The sequence below is a fragment of the Mustela lutreola genome, chromosome 7 (assembly GCF_030435805.1).
Source record: "Mustela lutreola isolate mMusLut2 chromosome 7, mMusLut2.pri, whole genome shotgun sequence".
NCBI classification, from domain to species: domain Eukaryota; kingdom Metazoa; phylum Chordata; class Mammalia; order Carnivora; family Mustelidae; genus Mustela; species Mustela lutreola.
This window is the reverse complement of record NC_081296.1, coordinates 72,212,012-72,231,197: the sequence shown is the minus strand read 5'-3', so window position 1 is coordinate 72,231,197 and position 19,186 is coordinate 72,212,012.

Here is a 19,186-nt window from a genome sequence, read left to right as displayed (position 1 = left end):
CTGCTCAGCGGGGAGCCTGCTTCCCCCTGTCTCTCTCTGCCTGCCTCTCTGCCTACTTGTGATCTCTATCAAATAAATAAATGAATAAAATCTTTAAAAAAAAGTTACATATACACTAACTGTACAGCCTAGTATTTTCACACCTAGGTATTTATCCAAATTAAAAGAAAACTTTACACATGCATGTTTATGGACATATTATTCATAATCACTCAAAACTTGAAACAATTCACATGTCTTTCACCTGGTTACTGAAGAATAAACTGAAACATCTAAACAGTGAAAGACTTCTCAGCAATAAAAAGAATGATCTACTGAACCAAATAATAACATGAATAAATTCCTGTATGATTCCATTTATGTAAAATTCTAGAAAAGGAAAACATACCAGGATCCAAAAGAGATCAGTCATTGTCAGGAACCTAGGGGTCAAGGTAGGCGTTAACTACTAATGGGCATGGAGGAAATTTGGGGTGATTAGAATGATATGTATCTTGATTTTTTTTAATTATTATGTTCAATTAGACAACATACAGCACATCATTAGTTTTTGATAGTGTGTACAATGATTCATTAGTTGTGTATAACTCCCAGTATATTTTGATTTTGATGGTAGATATGTGATTGTATACATCTGTCAAAAGTCATAGATACACTGCAAGGTAAATTTTAATTCATCTAAATTTTGCCTCAATTTTTAAATAGTCTTACTAGCAATAGTCTTTCAGAGTTAAGAAAAAAAAAAAGAAAAAAGCCTAAATAAAATTTACTGATGCTTTGTCCTTGCCCAGAATGATAAAAAGTATTTCTTCTCAAAAGTGCACTGGGGGGCCTGGGTAGCTAAATTAGTAAGCATCTAACTCTTGATTTCAGCTCAAGTCATGATCTCAGAGTTGTGGGATTGAGCCCCACATAAGGCTCTGCACTGGGCATGCAGCCTGCTTAATATCTCTCCCTCTTCACCCTCTGCTCCTCCCCACCTTGCACATATGCACTCTTCCACCTCCCACCCCCAGCCCTCTCTCTTAAAAAAAAAAAAAAAAAAAAAAGGAAGGTGAAGGAGAAGGGGAAGAGGTTGGGGAGTGCCTCATGTACTTCTTCCTCCTATACCCAACTAACACTAGCATTATTTTCTGAGCCACATAGCTCTGAGAATTTCTGCTCATCAGTCATACCATTTGTCTCTAACCATTTGAACAATCTGGTTTGTTTTGTTTGTTTGTTTTGTTTGCATGGAGAATATAAACAAATATGAATATGACACAAGGCCAGTATTGATAGTAGTCAAATTATATTTTTTTTTTTTCTGGAGATGTTTAACAAGTTCCTAGAAAAATGCCGTCCCTTACCAGCCCAAATAGCTCCCTTGGCAATGCAAGAGTTGCCAGTTGTTTAATTTGTCAAAGAAAGGAAAACAAAGTGAGAAACATGGCAGATGATTGACAGAATGGAAACTAGATAGGAAATGTATGCACTCTACCCAGCATGTCAGTCATACATTCTTGACTTTGTAGACTTAATGTTCACAGTTTCAGTGACCTGTGGTGTTTCCCTGCCAATCCCATTGTAACCGATGAATCTATTTTATTGAGTAGACCATCCCATCACTTTGTTAATATTAGTTAGTCATTTATCAAGAAAAGTAACTTATGGCCCTTGGAGCACCTGGGTTGCTCAGTGGGTTAAGCCTCTACCTCGGGCTCTGATCGTGATCTCAGGGTCCTAGGATTGAGCCCCACGAGCAGGGAGCCCATTTCTTCCTCTCTCTCTCTGCCTGCCTCTCTGCATACTTGGGATCTCTATCTGTCAAATAAATAAATAAAATCTTTTAAAAAGATAAAAAAAGAAAAGAAAAGTAACTTACATGACCGTTCTACATATACATCTGAAATAGCCATTTGTTTCTTATTCTTTGTCACAAATGCTTCTAATTTTTTTTTTAATTTATTTATTTGGGGGGGGGGCATGAATAGGGAGAGAGGAAGGGAGGAGGAGAAAGTATCTGAAGCAGACTTCCTGCTGAGCACAGAGCCCAACAATGGGCTCATTACCTGAGCCAAAACCAAGAGTTGGATGCTTAACCAACTGAGCCCCCAAGGTGTGCCACAAAGGCTTTTAATTTTGAGGAGAAATTTTTCTAATATAACATTATCTTATTCAGATAAATAACCAGAAGTAGAATTGCTGGAGCATGTGGTAGTTCTATTATTAATTTTTTGGAGGAATTTCCATACTGTTTTCCATGGTGACTGTACCAGTTTACATGTTCACCAAGGGTACATGAGCATGAGAGTTCTGTTTTCTTCATATCTGTACCAACTTTTGTTATTTCTTTGTTTTGGGGGTTCCTTTTGTTTGTTTGTTTTTGTTTGTTTGTTTTTGAGAATAGCCATTATAACAAATGTGAGATGATATCTCATCGTAGTTTTGATGTGTATTCCCCTGATGATTAGTGATGTTGAGTACCTTTTTATGTACCTCTTAGCCATCTGTGTGTCTTCTTTGGAAAAATATCTCTTCAGATTCTCTGCCCATGTTTGAACCAGATGTTTTTTTTCTTCTTTCCTTTTTGTTTTGTTTTGTTTTGTTTTTTTGCTGTTGGGTTATACTGGTTATTTATGTATTTTGGATATTAACCCCTTATGATGTATAAATATTTTCTCCCATTGGTAAGTTGCCTTTTCATTTTGTGGATGGTTTTCTTTGCTCTGCAGAAGTTTTTTAGTTTGATGTAGTCCCATTTGTTTATTTTGGCTTTTGTTTCCAAATCAAAAAAAAAAAAAAAAAATCACTGCCAATACTAATGTCAAGGAGTTTACTGCCTATGGCAGTAAAAAAGCAGCTTTTCTGATATGCTACTTGAGATGCTTCTCAAGATGGAAACATCAACTGCCCTCTATTTTGTGAAGAAAGAAATGGCCCAAAATAATGTCCAAAATCTCAGGGTCAGCAGCAAATGCACTGGATAGTTGGTTAGAGACCTTGAAACAGAAATGTTGAAAGATCAAAATGATAAAGGTCCAGGGGAACAAGCATGTAGATGGACAAATGGGACTAGTATAGCATGTGAAGATCTTTGTATCATATGTTAACTCATACCAGAAGGTATAGTCCAGTACCAAAAAAATCACAAAACACCTGAGTAAACAGACTGGGCCACTCCATTGCTAACATTATGGGCTCATGAACAGTAGTGGAGGCAGGAATGAAACCTATGATGGACTTACTAGCATAGGCTACAACTCACCAAGACTGATCTAGTTACTGCCACTGCTGAATGGCTCAAACTACCAACACAAATCAAACCAGCCTCACCAATATGGCATAATTCTTTGAGGAGACCAATCAACCATTTGATGATAAGCTGAAGAGATTGGGCATTTTCTACCCTGAAAAGGGCATAGGTTCATCTTGACTATGACTACTAGATTCAGGGTAGAGTTTTGTCTTTTCTGACCTTGGAACCTTAGCCAGCACAACTTGTAAGGGCTTACTAAGTACTAGAAACACAGACACAGGATCTCTCAAGATATCGCCTCAGACCAAGGACACTATTTTAATGGAAAGGAAGTCTGAAAGTGGCCAAATGATCATAGGATCTACAGTGAAGCTTCACACACTGCAACCACCCAGAAACTCCTGACGTGAGAGGTCACTGAATTCTGAAGAGCATTGCTCAGGCATCAGGCTAGAGTTGATAATAAGAGTATTGTGCACCATCTTTCAGGATGTGATGATCACCATAAATTAAGTGGGTCGGCCTTAATAGGCAGGATTCATGGGTTTGGGAACCACCATGTGCCAGTAGGGGTAGCCACACTAAATATCACCCCCAGTGATCTGTTTGGGGTAGTGTTCCACCCTGTAACATTTTAGGCTTTATGCATCTAGAGGACCTGGCTCTAGATGGACATCACTTCCACTGGGAAATTTGATAAAATCTCTTTAAATTTAGGATTTGACTACCACTTAGTCTTTTGTATGAAAAGCCAGCAGGCAAAGAAAGGAGTCATAATGTTAGGAGGGGTGCTTGTCTCTTATCCTTAGTAGGTGCTAAGTAAGAATATATCTGGCATGCATTGCATGGAGCACTGGGTGTGGTGAAAAAAACAATGAATTCTGTTACGCTGAAAAGAAATTAAAAAAAATAAATTTAAAATATATATATATATGGCACACAAGTGATACTGGAGTACCTGTTTGTGCTTCCATGCTTAAATTTAACAGTAAATGAATAAGTGCAACAGCCATAGCCTCAAAAGGGCATGTTAACCTATGACTCAGGATTTGGTACACACACCTGGCAAATCATTTAAACCAGGAGAGGTGCTATCTGAGTGGGAGGGGAATACAGAAAGGATAGTAGAGGGAATTAGTGATGAACATCAGTTGTCATTCTAAGACCAATATTAGAAGGCAGAGGCTATGGTATTTACCACTAACCCATGAAGTAAGAATAAGCCAAATGTTGAAATAGTTATTCCCACCTGGAGGAAATTCCCTTAAGGAGCAAGAGGTGCTCTGTCCATATTCCTTCATCAGTGAGGCACTCAACTCCCAACTACCATGAATCTCAGCTGCCTCATTCACTAGTAATTGCTCTCAGCATCAAGGAACTGCTTATCTTAAGGTTATATTCCTTCCTGGCCATGGCTGGCAGTCAATGGTTGGTTTATGTGTAGATACAAAGGCTTGAGTCCTCCCCTCAATTTAAGACACCTTGGAAGCACTATTCCATCTTTAGAATTACCTCCTCCCCACTAACCTGTAGGTTCTGCTGAGGTCTTAGGCACAACCACATTGCAGGGCACTTTCTCCCTATTCCCACTCCTGGTTTTCATAAAGAATTCCTCCCCAAACCTTCATCCAATTCTCTATCTCCAAGTCTCTTCCAGGAATACATTCTAACATTACAGGTTGTATCATAGTTTACATGATTAGTCATTAATCTCAGTAAAAACTTGGTTTTGATGCACCACCTAATCAAATCAATGTGTCAGTGATGAAGTTCACAGGAAGCAATAAAGATGCATAAGATAACTGAGTGTGTCAAAATGGGCATTGGCAATTCTGATCTTGTCTAACAGTACCATCTGATACTGATGAATAGTCTGAAATCTGTTGTGATCAATGACTTAGAATAAACAGATAACTTTCCCATGGATTTATTTAAGTAACATTTTTCTTTGCATTTCTATAGATAGTTTTGGAACTAGAAATATATAGTACTGGCTGCTTTGTTTAAAGTCAGTGAGAAAGTAGTTCCCTTCTGTAGAAATCTATTTGCCTTTATTCCAAAATCAGATCAACTAATCAATCAGTAGATTGATTAATTAGGAAAACATTGGTAATCCCCAGAAAACAGTTCAGATTGAGTGCAGGTTGATGACCAAAAAAAAAAGTCTGAATACTTGCCTTCAAGCCACCCTTCAGTGTGGGATTGAATATGAAGAAAGCACTGGAAAGAAATTTGGAAACAGTGAAGAAGTAGAATTCTCGGCCTAGCAATAGGGAATCAAGAGTTCCATGGAATTTGTGACAGACTGCCCATGGATCTTAAAAAGAGACTTGACAGAGAAATGAAGGTACATGTACATGCCTTGTCACAGGAAATAATGGATTGCAATTACAGTACAAAAGGATTCTTAGAGCATCATGACAGATAGGGTTTTTGAGAACAAGTTTAAACCTGAAGGGGCACAGATTTATTAGACAGAAACTAGAGGTTAGCCTCTTAGAAGAGGTATCTGTTTGAATGACATTTGTTGACGTCAGTGTGTAAAATGAAAATCCAGGAGCATTTTATTGGTTTCATAACATTGGACAAGACTCGGGGTCAGGAACTTTCTGAAGTCATCTTGTCAATGCTGACAAGTCTCAAGTTGACATCCAAATCTCTCAGGAGGTAAATTGGGACAAAGATAAGAACCTAATGGAAATTACAGGCAAATTTCATTCCCTAAGCATAAATTTTTCTTCCCTAACATTATACTGCTGCAAAACAATGTGGGTGTGAGGCCTCATTTTCATTTATACTAAAGGGATGGGGCCTTCTCAGCACTTACATAAGAAGGAAAAAAAAAAAAAAAAAAAAAAAAAAAAAACCTCTCTTCCATTTCCTATAGAGTACTTGGGACCAAAAAAATACTTAAGATAATATAATATCATTCTTATATCAATTAAGATGGCTTTGGCTGTAAGAGATAAATTATCCAATTCAAGTTGGCTTAAGAAAAAAGAAAATACATTTATTTTATCAATAAGAAGTTTGGGGCAGGGCAAATTCCAATCTTAATCCAACTCACTGCTCTCAGAGCAACGGATTGGCCTCTTCATTGTGATTTCCTTGGCTTTCGATCATTCTTTCCTACCCTTCTTAGATTTGATGAAGTATTACTCTCAGGGCTGTAAGATATCTCTCTTAAGCTCCAGTCCTTATGTAGCAAAATCCAAAGTCAGGGATTAGGCTTGTTTCTCCATTGTGTTTCTACTCAGGAAATCAGGAAAACTTTCCTAGAAGCTTCCTGTATGCACTTCCTCTTATATGTCGTAAGCCAGTGTTATATCACTTGCCCATGCCTAGAGGCGTGATTGGAAATGGAAATGAAATGATCACAGTTGGCCTAGGTTATTCAAGCTTTGGGTTTTGCAAGGGGCCAGAAGCCTAGGAAAAACTAGCACCTATCAAAATCAGGTACTGTCAGCATGGAAGTGGAAGTGTTTTTATAATAGTTCTTGAGTGGGGTGGGTTGGTGGGGGAGGTGGGGGAGAGTTCTCTCAGTCTTCAAATTGGTGTTATGTGCTGATTTGTTCCTCCCAAAATTTTTATGTTGAAGTTCTAACCCCCTGCATCTCAGAGCGTGACTGTTTTTGGAGAAAGGATCTTTAGAGAGGTTATTAAAGTTAATTGAGATCATTAGGGTGTGTCTTAATCCAATATGACTGGCATCCTTATAAAATGAGGAAATTAGGACACAGACACAGGGGGGAAGACCACATGAAGACTGGAAGGTGATCATCCAAAAGCCAAGGAGAAGGGCCTCAGAAGAAATCAACTCTGCTAACACCTTGATCTTAGACTCTTAGTCTCCAAAATTGTGACAAAATAAATTCTGATTGTTTAAACCGCTCAGTCTGTGATACTTTGTTAGAGTAGCTCTAGCAAACTAAGGCAATTGGTATCTAGGTTAAAGTCCTACTGCTTTTCTCCTTGCCTTGACCCTGTGAAATCTTTTTTTTTTTTTTTTTTTTTAAGATTTTATTTATTTATTTCACAGAGAGTGATCACAAGTAGGAAGAGAGGCAGACAGAGAGAGGCGGAAGCAGGCTCCCTGCTGAGCAGAGAGCCCTATGCGGGACTCGATCCCAGGACCCCAAGATCATGACCTGAGCCGAAGACAGAGGCTTTACCCCACTGAACCACCCAGGTGCTCTGATCCTGTGAAATCTTAATGATATTTAAGTATTGTAAGTATTGCTTACAAAAGAGTTAATTTTACTTCATTTTCTCATTTTTCACATAGGATAGTAAATACTATTCTCTCCCCAATTAGTCTCAGAGCCAGAACATTCAAAGTAGTTTTATGGGAAATACAGTAATGAGTTGTTCTAACTTTAAGTGGCTTAAATTTTAACTTGGTGCTATGCCAAAATTTTCTGCCTTTATGCATATGAGAATAGAAGATTAGGAATTCAAAGTACATTTATAGAGTGTGTCATGGGAGATTTTTTTATTATTTCAGAATTTGAGCTGAGTAGCTGAAGCTAAAGACAATGAATGTTGATTCGGTTGGGACTACATTTTTCACCTAATTTATATTTTTATAATTTTCAGTTGAAGTACATCACACACAAGTACATAGGAATGTATACAAGCTGTAAATGTACATATGATGAATTTTACCAAGTGGGCATACCTGGATAGTTATGTTCATACATACTCATTCAGCTGAAGAAGATTTCCAACATCTCAAGAGCCCCTAGAGCCCTTTTCTAGTTTTACACCATACCTGAGTCTAACCACTACACTGACATCTGACACTAGAAATTATGCTGAGATAGTTCAATTTAATATCAATATAATCCTACAGTATATGTTTTACTGATTCTCTCTTTTTTCTAAATGTATATATAATTTTCTATTATGTTAATACTTCACAGTGAATTTATCCTTCCTAATATAGGTAAACCTGGGGCTTTTTAAAACAATGGTAGTATAACAAATCTGGTAAAAATATTTTGGTGAAATATGAATTAATTTCTATTAGAGGTATACCCAGAGAAAAAAATTGTTGGGTCCATAGATTATGTACTCAACTTCAATAAATACTGCCAATCACTTTTCCAAATTGTACCAATTTACACTTGCACCAGTAGTATTATGAAAGTTTGAGTTGCCACACATCTCCACCAACTCTTGATACCTTCTACCTTTTTCTCTTCAGACATTCTTGTGGCACGTAATTGTAACCATTACAGTTTTAGTTTGTATTTCTTTAATGACTAATTGAGTTAATCATCCTTTCTTATGTTCCTTGGCAATTGGATATACTCTTTTGAGAAGTACTTCTTGAATTTTTTTTTTTTTTTTTTCAAAATTGTTGTAGCGGATTGCCTGTATTTCCTTATTTCCTCATAGGATTTTGTTTTTTTGTGTCTGGCATATTCTTGGTATGACTTTTCATTGGGTGTGTGTATTATAAATATCTTTTTTCTTATATTCTATACCTTCTATTTATATCCTTTTTAAAATAGTGTTTTTTTAAGAAGAAAAGCTCTATTTTGACACATTCCATTCTTTTTTTCCTTTTTGATTAGACTACCTTTTATCTTTATCTTCTTTAAGGTCATAAAGATGTTCTGTTTTCTTTTCTTTTCTTTTTTTTTTTTATGAAATGCTTAATTGTCTTACCTTCCATATTTATATCTGCAGTCCATTTGAACTTAAATTTTGTGTATGCTGTGACTAGAGATCAAGATTCACCTTGTTTATAAATGAGTATACAATTATCCCAGGACCATTTATTAAATAGAAAATCCTTGCTGTGCTCAGCACTAACAGTTTTGACATGAATTAAGTTATAATATTTGTGTGTCTGGACTCTCTTCTGCTGTATTGTCCTATTGGTCTGCCCTTAATTCACAATACACTGTTTTAATTAGAATAGGTATATCATATCATATCATATCATATCATAGATCTGAAGAGATGGTATTAATGAATATTCAACTGTGTTCTATTTCTTCAAGAAATTATTCCTGCCTATTTGAATTCCTATATGTGTTAGAGTCAGCTTATAAATTTAAAAACAAGGAAACATTTTTTTTTCTTAAATTACCACAAAGTGTTGTAGATTTTCTTAAAGTTTTGTGAATCTTTTCTTAAATTAACTTCTAGGTGTTTAATATTTTATAATTAAAAAAAAAAAAAAAAGATGCCTGGATGTCTTAGTCAGTTAAGCATCTGCGTTGGGCTCAGGTCATGATCCTGGGGTTCTGGGATCAAGCCCTGGGATGGGCTTTCTGCTGGGCAGGAGTCTGCTTATCCCTCTCCCTTTGCCCTTTCCCCTGAACCCTTTCCCCCTCATGCATCCTCTCTCTCTCTCTCAAATAAACAAATAAAATCTTAAAAAACAAAAAACATAAAACAAAAACTACAACTCTGCTGAGGTATAATTTGCATAAGAAAAAAATGCATCAGTTTTAAGCATACAGCTTGATATGTTTTGACAAATATTTATATACTCTACCATTACAATGTTAACCAAACAAACAAGGTTACATTGCAGCCTTTCCCACTCAGTCCTTAACCCTATTCATATACCAGGGTAAGGACTGATTTGCTTTTGTCACCATAGATTAAACTTGTCTTCTTAAGAGTTTTATATAAATGGAATCAAGTAGCATGTATTTATTTGTGTCTGGCTTCTTTTGTTAAACATTTTTGAGATTTTCCCATCCTATTGCACGTTATCAGTAGTTCATTTCATATTTTTTGCAGTTTTATTACATTAAATGTATATATCACAATGTGTTCATGCTATCATGTTGATTGACTTTGTGTCCAAATTTTGGTTCTTATAGGTAAAGGTGTTATGAATCCACAACTATATATCTTTTATGTATATAAGTTTTCATTTTTCTTGGATAAGTACTATGAGTGGAGTGGCTGAGTCATATGATAAATTTATATTTATATGAAACTGACAAACTTTTCTTATATGGCTGTACCATTTTGTATTACAAGTAATGGTTGAAAATCCATGCTGCTCCACATCCTCACCAAGGCTTAGCATGATCAATCCTTTTAATTTTAACTATTCTAGTAGGTACATAGTGGTATCTCCTTATAGTTTTAAGTTACATTTTTCTGATAACTGATGAGGTTGAGCATATAGTTAAATTGCTTATTAGTCATTCGTGTAATTTTGTGATGTTTTGTTCAAAAGCTTTTTCCCAATTTGGGCAGTCAATCTTCTTTTATTGAAATGTATAATTTTATTACATATATGTTTTGGAAGTATTTTCCCAAGTTTGTGGGCTATCTTTTTATTTTCTGTATGATATTTTTTCTAAACCACAGATTTCAATTTAATGAAGTATAGTATTTTTTTATTTTATGGTGCAAGATTTTAGTATCCTATCTAAATTATCTTTGTTTGTCTTCTATATTTCTTTCTAAAAGTCTTATTATTTTCATTTTTATAAACATATGTAAATAATACAGTGAAGTCAGTTTTAGCATATGTTTTAAGGTAAGGGTAGATGTTCATTTATTTTATATATTGATACACAGTTTTTTCCAGTACCTTTTGTTGACCATAATGTACTTTTTCCATTGAATGACCTTAGAACAATTCTTTTGGACTTCAGCTAATGTATGCGTGGCCCATTTTTAGACCACTGTCTCTTGATTACTGCTGTCCATTGTAAGCCTTGAAATCAGGTAGTATAAGTCCTCCAAAGTTTTTGTATTTCAAAATATTTTGGCTATTCTAGATCCTTTGCATTTCCATAAAAATTCAAAATCAGTTTTTTGCTCTTTATGTTTAAAAAGTTGGTTATGATTTTGATTGGGGATGCTTTGAATCTAGAGATTACTTTGGGAGAAAACTGGCATCTTAAAAGTATTTATTCTTTTGATTCACGAACATGGTATCACTTCATTTATTTAGGTCTTCTTTAATTTCTCTCAACAGTGTTTTGTTCCTTTCAGTGGATGTGTCATGCACAACATGTATCCCTAAGTATTTAAGGGGTATTTTTTGATGTTACTATTAGTGGCAATTTTTAGATCAATTTACATTTTTTCAATTAGAAATACAGTTGACTTTTTTGTACATTGACTTTATAGTCTAGAATCTTACCAAACCCACTTAAGCATTCTAGTAGCTTCCTTGTGGATCTCTTAGGATTTTCTAAATAAATGAACATGCTGTTAATCATGCTGTTAATAATCAACAACTTAAGACAGTTTTACTTCGTCTGTTTCAACTTAAATCCTTTTATTTATTTATTTTTTTCTTGCCTGCTGCAGTGACCAGGGTCACTATTATTTTGGGGCTTTCTGTATTTGCAGTGCAAGTCTCTCCGCCCCTCAAATTCTAGCCAGTGTTTCCTCCCCCAACCCAATTTCTGTCTCCTCAAATCTATAAGAATGCCAGACTCTATTTGGTTTCCTTTCACTGACCCAGAAACTATCACCACTCATTAAGCTAGAGCATTTATAGAGCTTATCTTGCTTGTTTGCTCGGTCTTAAGGATCACAGTCATGCTCTGCCTGTTGTCTAGTGTCTGAAAACTCATTGTTTCATATATTTTGTTTCGTTTTTCTAAGTTTTTTTTTTTAAAGGTAGTAGGGAATATCCAGTCTTTGTTACTCCTAATGTCCTTAAGCAAAATTTCCTTTGTATTTCTTTGAGATGCTTTCATTTCAAACAGTATATGCCTGGGTCTTCCTATTTTATTCATTACGGCAATCTCCGTCTTTTAATAAGATGCTTTGGTATACTTTCATTTAGAGTGAAGACTTACATGGTTGAGTCTCAGTCTACTCTCTAGCTATTTATTCTTTATTTGGTTTCTGTGTTTCTCTTTTCTATTATACCTATTTCCTGTCTGCTTTTCAATTATTTGTGGTATTCCATTCCTTCTCTTCTACTGTTGTTAGCTCTACCTTTGATACTTGGTATTTTGCTTTTACTGTACAGTATTTATTAGTATTAAATTGTGTTTCCTTAATTTATCACTGTCTAACTGAATTATTATTATAGCACCACACATGTAAAATAAGAATTTTATATTATAATTCAGTTTTACTGTGTTTTGTGCTATTCTTGCCCATGTCTTAATTCTACATATGTTATGAAGTCCATACTCTGATTTTTTGCTTTAGTCAATTGACTTAAAAGTATTTAAGAACACAAAAATTGTCTGTTTATAAATTAACATATAATGTATTATTTGTTTCAAGAGTACAGGTCTGTGATTCATCAGTCTCACACAACACCCAGTGCTCACTACAACACATACCCTCCACAATGTCCATCACTCAGCCAACACACCCCTTCAACCCCTTCCCCTCTAGCAGCCCTCAGTTTGTTTCCTGAGATTAAGAGTCTCTTATGGTTTGTCTCCCTTTCTGGTTTCATCTTGTTTTATTTTTTCCTCTCTTTCCCTATGATCCTCTGTCTTGTTTCTTAAGTTATGCCTATACGAGAGATCATACAATAATTGTCTTTTCTCTGGTCAACTTATTTCGCTTAGCATAATACCCTCTAATTCCATCCACATTGTTGCAAACAGCAAGAATTCTTTTTTTTCTTTTTTTGATGGCTGTGTACTCACACAGTGATCATTTTCAGTGGTATTCTTTTTTCTTCCTATAGACCCTTAATTTCATTAACTTGCAACTCCCTTCAGTTGAAAAAACTTTTTTTTTTTTTTGGCATTACTTATTGGATTTATCTGATAATAAATTTCCTCAGCTTTCACTTACCTAAAAAAAAAAAAAATCCTTTTTTGCTTTCATTTTTGAAAGATATTTTTGCTAGATATTGAATTCTGAGTCGACAGATTTTTTTTTTCTAAATTCTGCATTTTAAAGAAATGACCCTGTTACCTTCCAATCTCCATTATTCCTAAGGATAAGTCAATTGCTATTTTTATTATTGTTCCTTTTATTATAATATACCTATTGTCCTCTATTTCTGTTTAAAATTTTGCTTTTCTTCAGTTTCAGCATCATTGACTTGATGCGCATAAATGTGTTTTCCTTTGAATTTATTCTGCTTAAGTTTCGCTGAATCTTTCAGACCTTTGAATTGATGTCTTTCATTAACTTAGGAATATCTTTACCCAATATTCTTTTCAATTATCTTTTCAGCCTCTTCCTCTGTCTTCTTTCCTTCTGAAGCTATAATTACATTGTGTATTAGGATGATTTTGTTTTAGAGATTACCAGAACTATGTATTCTATTAATCTCCTCCAATGATTTTCTTTTTAATTTCAGTTATTTTGTTTTTAATTTCTATGATTTCCATTTGCATCTTAATTTAAGTTGTCATTATTCCACCATTTACATATATTTTTCTGAAAATGTTGTGTCAGATGTATCCTAATACTTTAGAGTCCTTGCTAATTTCAACATCTATGCTGTCTGTGGTTCCATTTCTGTTGATAGATTTTTCTCTTAACTATTAACCAAATTTTCTGTCTCTTCACCTATTCAGTAATTTTTAAAGTGGTATCCTACACATCAAGGATGCTATTTGGTAGGGATTCTGGATTATGCTGGGGGGTTTTGTCTGTGTAATTTATTGTTTGTTTACTAATCAGATAAATAACCAGCAGAGAAACTCAACTTTCTGGAATCTTCATTTCAATCTTTGTTAGGATATGTCATTTTTAAATTTTGTCCTTAAGACTTAAGGATTTAAGGAAAGTCTTTAAAGACTGCCAGAATAGAAGGTTAAATGTATGGCCTGAACAAATTTTACAGAGTTCCTTTTCTGTGGTTATTTTTAAGAGATATTTTTTAAATTTAATTTTATTTTTTTTTTCTGTGATCCATCATTCATCGTTTAGGGTGAATCCCTTAGTCTTTAGAAATAATACTGACTTCTAAGTCATGAAAATCCAAGTCATTTACCAAGACTTTATAACTTGACATAGCTTGAACTTCAAGCTGTCTTCTTTCTCTGTCTTCTTTCATTGTGCAGCTGCTGAAATCTCAGATCAGGTATTTCCATTTATTTACCTTGGTATAACTGGAGTCTTTTCTGGTGCATGAAGAGTTCAGGTATGATCCAAAGATTTAGGGAGAATTTATGTGCTAATTTTAGGAACCTCATCTATTTGTTGCTACTTTCAATTCTCTTCTTTTTTGATTCAACAGTACCTACAAGTCTTATTCATAATATCTCAAACCTGTTCTCGCTGCTCTCTGTTTCCCTACTCAAGAGTGTAATCTCTTTCTACTGCTGCATTATCTTGTCTTGTCATGGTTAGGCTGCTTTCTGAACACTAATTTTTTTTATCTGTCTCTAAATGAATCTTCAGTCTTTTGTGGGGTTTGCAGATGACTCTACTGGTTTCAGATATTTATTTCCCCATTTTCATATAAATTGAAATATGTAGTGTTTGTTGTCTTCTATTATACTGTAATCAAGAGTAAATGGGAGTTTTCGTATTCTTTCTGTTGATTAGTATATGTTATTGGAGGACATATGGAGAGATTAAAATATATGCAGTTGTTTTTTTTAATATACTATATGAACATAGAATTATATTTAGAAAATACCTAAACGTCCAGAAGCAAATAGAAAAACAGAAACCATTATCTTCCCAACATAAATGTCCAGGGGATAGGGAAAAGATTTCTGATTGAAAGTAGCATTGCAAAAATTAAAAGCTACTTCCTGTCTAGAAGTTATATCCAGTCAATTTAATAAACCAATTACAGAGGGATAACATGATAACATGTTCATTATTGAGGTAGGCACTTTAAGAAATAAGAAGAAATGCAGTAACTGTATTTTTTTGCCCATACTTTTCCAACAAAGAGCACTTTCACACCACTGGGTCCAACTCTGGCAAGGTCTCAGAATCTAGACAACAGAAGAAGGCACAGAATTTAAAAGGTTCTATTTTTCAGGGCCTTTTTCACTGCTCGCTTTTTTGGAGAAAATCCAATATGGCTTGCCTCTCTGCCCACACCCAGATGAGGTGCTTGCTCCAGATATGGAAGCTGCCAGGGTGGCTCTGTTCTCACCATCTGAGAGCTTGGAAACAGACAAAAGATATGGGAAGGGCTTTAGGACAGAAAGAGTTGACTTTATGACGTGCTTACTTGTGGAACAAATGAGGGCATGAATTTATGTTCAAAAACTGTCCCAAAATGAACAGATTCAGAAGCTATGTGGATGGTCTCTTGATAATAGCACAACTAGAGCAGGCTGTGACAGCCTGGAGACCCCAACTAAATTGAAACTACATCATTTCCAATTAGGGAATCAGTATTCTAGTAAACCATCCTATCTGAGAGGGTTAAATATATTGCCCAAGTGCCTACTCTTCTTTCTGTGGGCTAATGCATGTGCTAGAAAATATTTATGAATGCAGAAAAATTAACATAAAGAAGAAGCATAAAACATAGCTCCTATTTAAAGAAAACAAATTAGTTTGGGAGATAAGACAGTCATACAAAGGCAAATACTAATATGAGTTATTGATACAAAAGTTGTTTTATTTTTTTTAAGATTTTTTGTTTATTTGATAGAAAAAGAGAGAGATCACAAGCAGGCAGGCAGAGAAAAGGGGAAGAAGGCTCCCCACTGAGCAGAGAGCCTGATGTGGGGCTTGATCCCAGGACCCTGAGATCATGACCTGAGCCAAAGGCAGAGGCTTAACCCTCTGAGCCACCCAGGTGCCCCACTAATACAAAAGTTTAAGAAACAGTATGAATAAGGGTCAAATAAAAGTAGAACTGAAAGAAGTTACACATTCAGAGAAGATTTTCTGAACTGACTCAAGTGGAGATTTTCTATCATTGTGGCTCTAGTCAGACATCTATTCACCAGTTCTGGGGCTATTCAAAAGTATAGATTAAGTACAATTTTTAATGGGCTGTCCAAGACCTGATAACCAATTAGTCATGATCAAAAATCTCTATGTGAGATCATTCTTACCATCAAGGTAGAAACCGTAAGTATACCAATTTCATCATCTCTTAACAGAATCACTTAGCAAAGAGAACACCCACTAGGTTTCTTGCCAAAGATGTTCTTGCCCCTTTCACCAAATATTTTTCAACATCTTGGTGAAAACAGTATCATCTGGGTCTTCTACAGAGAAAAAGCGAGGGGGTAAGGATTAGGTTGTGTTCACAACTCCTAAATCGATTTCAGCATTCCTATCTTTGGAATGTATTTAACTTTGGGGGGCAAATAATTATTATTACTTAACCAGTTCCAGACAGGTAACTAGAATTCCCTTCTCTTTTATAAACAGGGATTCGATTTTATTTCTGCTGATGATAATCTGCAATGGGAAAAAAAAGGAAGATGACTATTTTTAGCCTTATTACAACTTAAGGTGACCAACGAAATATCAGAAGTAGTCATTGGGTAGCCTTATTAAGAAAACTCTTTAAGGATAACTGACTTATCCAGTCAGTAGTTTACTCTGTGATTATTAATTACCAGAGTTCAGGGGTCAGTCAAGAATTTGGAAAGAATTTATATGCTGGCAGTCTGAGCTCAACTGGGACCTCTTATTATTTAGTGTGAGGGGACCAAAGGGAATGTATTAAGACATCCAGGCAGAAGCTGCAAGACTTATGATTTAGCCTCAGAATTGCTGACGGTAACTTGTGTAGTATTCCGTTGGTTAATTTGTCCATAAAGCCAAGGCCAGCCAGTTCAAGGCAAGGAGGGGGAAGACTTCATGCCTTACTTAGAGGAGTAGCAAAGAACTTTTAGCCATCTTTATTACAGGTGTTCTTTTTTTCACCCTTTTCCCAGAAATCCTTAAAGGGGTAAAAATGATCTGCATACTATAGATGGATATGAAAACTAATTTAGAAACAGACAAAACAAGTCAAATTTTAGCCAAGTTTGTAAAAGGAGTCTCATTACAAAAAGAAACACAAAGCAAGAATTTAAACTCCCATCAGACATTATTGTGAAGGCTTTGTGGACTAGGAGGGGAGGTACAAACTGTTAAGTACCTAACAGACCTTAAAACTCATGTTCTTTAAGGACCCCCAAATTGGGCAAGTCATATCCAAATTAAGAATAATGACCTACATCAGACATCTCTCAAATCTCTGAACAGGAACTCTTGAGTTTACTATAGTACGGTCATCAGGGACCATGGTGCCTCCACACACACAGCATGGAGCCACCTGGCGCTAAGACACCCAAGTCTGGTGACCAAACACAGGACCTTACTGTTCTCCTATCAAAGTTCACACAGACATTCCAGCATAGAACCCACTTTGGAATTTTTAGTTTTTCCTGCTAAGGGGACTCTGATTAAATAGATCTCTCACCACTTGATAGTATCTCAGGTTTTTTGGTATTATTGTTGTTTTTGTGGGGGAGAGGGTGTTTGTTTCAGAAAATGGCATAATAAAAATTGGAAAGAGAAAACTAGAAGAGGAAACATTCCTTTTATTATTTTTTTCTGCCTTTCTTCACTCCTGCTAAATGCAGTGTACACTTAAGAAAAATAAAATGTATGTCCACTATCTAATAAACTTATTTTCCTGAGTGGTTCTGAAAATGACCCATATGCCATCTCTTGAGCCCCATTATGACAGACTGCAAACTTTTATGAGACTGTAGTTAGCAGAAGAATTTTGAGGCCATAGAATATTAATTCACGAATAAGCACAACAAGATGCCCAGGAATCAAAATAATTGATTTTTTTGCTCTACTAACTTCACTCTCCCGACAACAGTGTTTGATCAAATATATGAAACATGATTCATTTAATCACCTTAATATAAGGGATTTGAGCTTACATTTCTTCATTAGATTTAAAAAAATTATTCTCTGTAACAATAGATTTTTATTCTGCCTAAGGAATCAATATTCAAAATATTTCAAAAACTAATTACATTGAGCTTCTTTTATAATGTTTTTATTAAAAAAATATTTTTATTTCGATTCCATTATTCCTGCAAGGCATCGGCTTTAATTGATCTAATTTTAATAGTTTCTCACATGATGTATGTCACTGGTTTATATTAACATTCTGATTAACATTCTGTCATCAACTAAATAAATAGCTTCCTTCTTGGGTATAGTTAGTTTCTCTATAGTTAAAATCACATTTATAAATGTACTTTTTCAAAGTTTAGAATTAGGGTTTTTTTTTTTAATACTCAAATGTAAGAAAAGCAAATAGAAATGCATGGCAAATTTATCAACAGTTCAGAATTTTTCCAAAAAATCAATTATAAGAGAATTTATTATCTCCTAGACTTGATTATTTGTCCTTCAGTTGACCTAGATGAAAATTCTGGATGATGTCTACTTACAACTAGCGTTCATTACTTTCGTTATTCAAGGGGTTGTAGATTGTCATTAGGAAGAAGTCCTTGCTTCCTTAATACCCCCATGAACTCTGCCAATGGAGATGATAAAATACCAGAACAATGACATACAGAAGAGTTAAAAATGATATCTTAGACTCTGAAACGTCACTTAAAACTTCTCTAAAAAAGTAGACTAAGAGCTCTAATAGAATTTTCCCTTCATTAATAAGCCAGCATCTCTTTTTAATTTTTCCTTCTAAATAGACATCATTTTTGAGGAGAGTTTTAGATTCACAAAAGAAAATGAGCAGAAAGCAGAATTCTCATATACCCTGTGTCCCCATGCCCCACCATTCACAGCCTCCCCCACTTTCAACATCTTACACTAGAACAGTACATTTGTTACAAATGATGGACCTACATTGACACACCACCCCAAGTCCATAGAATCCATTAGGGTTCACTCTTGGTGCTGTATATGTGTATGTAACTCAGGTTTTTTTCTCTTCCTAGTCTATCTTTTGTCAGTTTAACTTGTACATTCCCAGTCTCTGAACCTAAGAGGGTGAAGGAAAAAGTTTCTTCCTCCCCTCTGTTTCCTCCACCTATTCCATAAACACATGTCCAGGTTGAACCCTGGCTC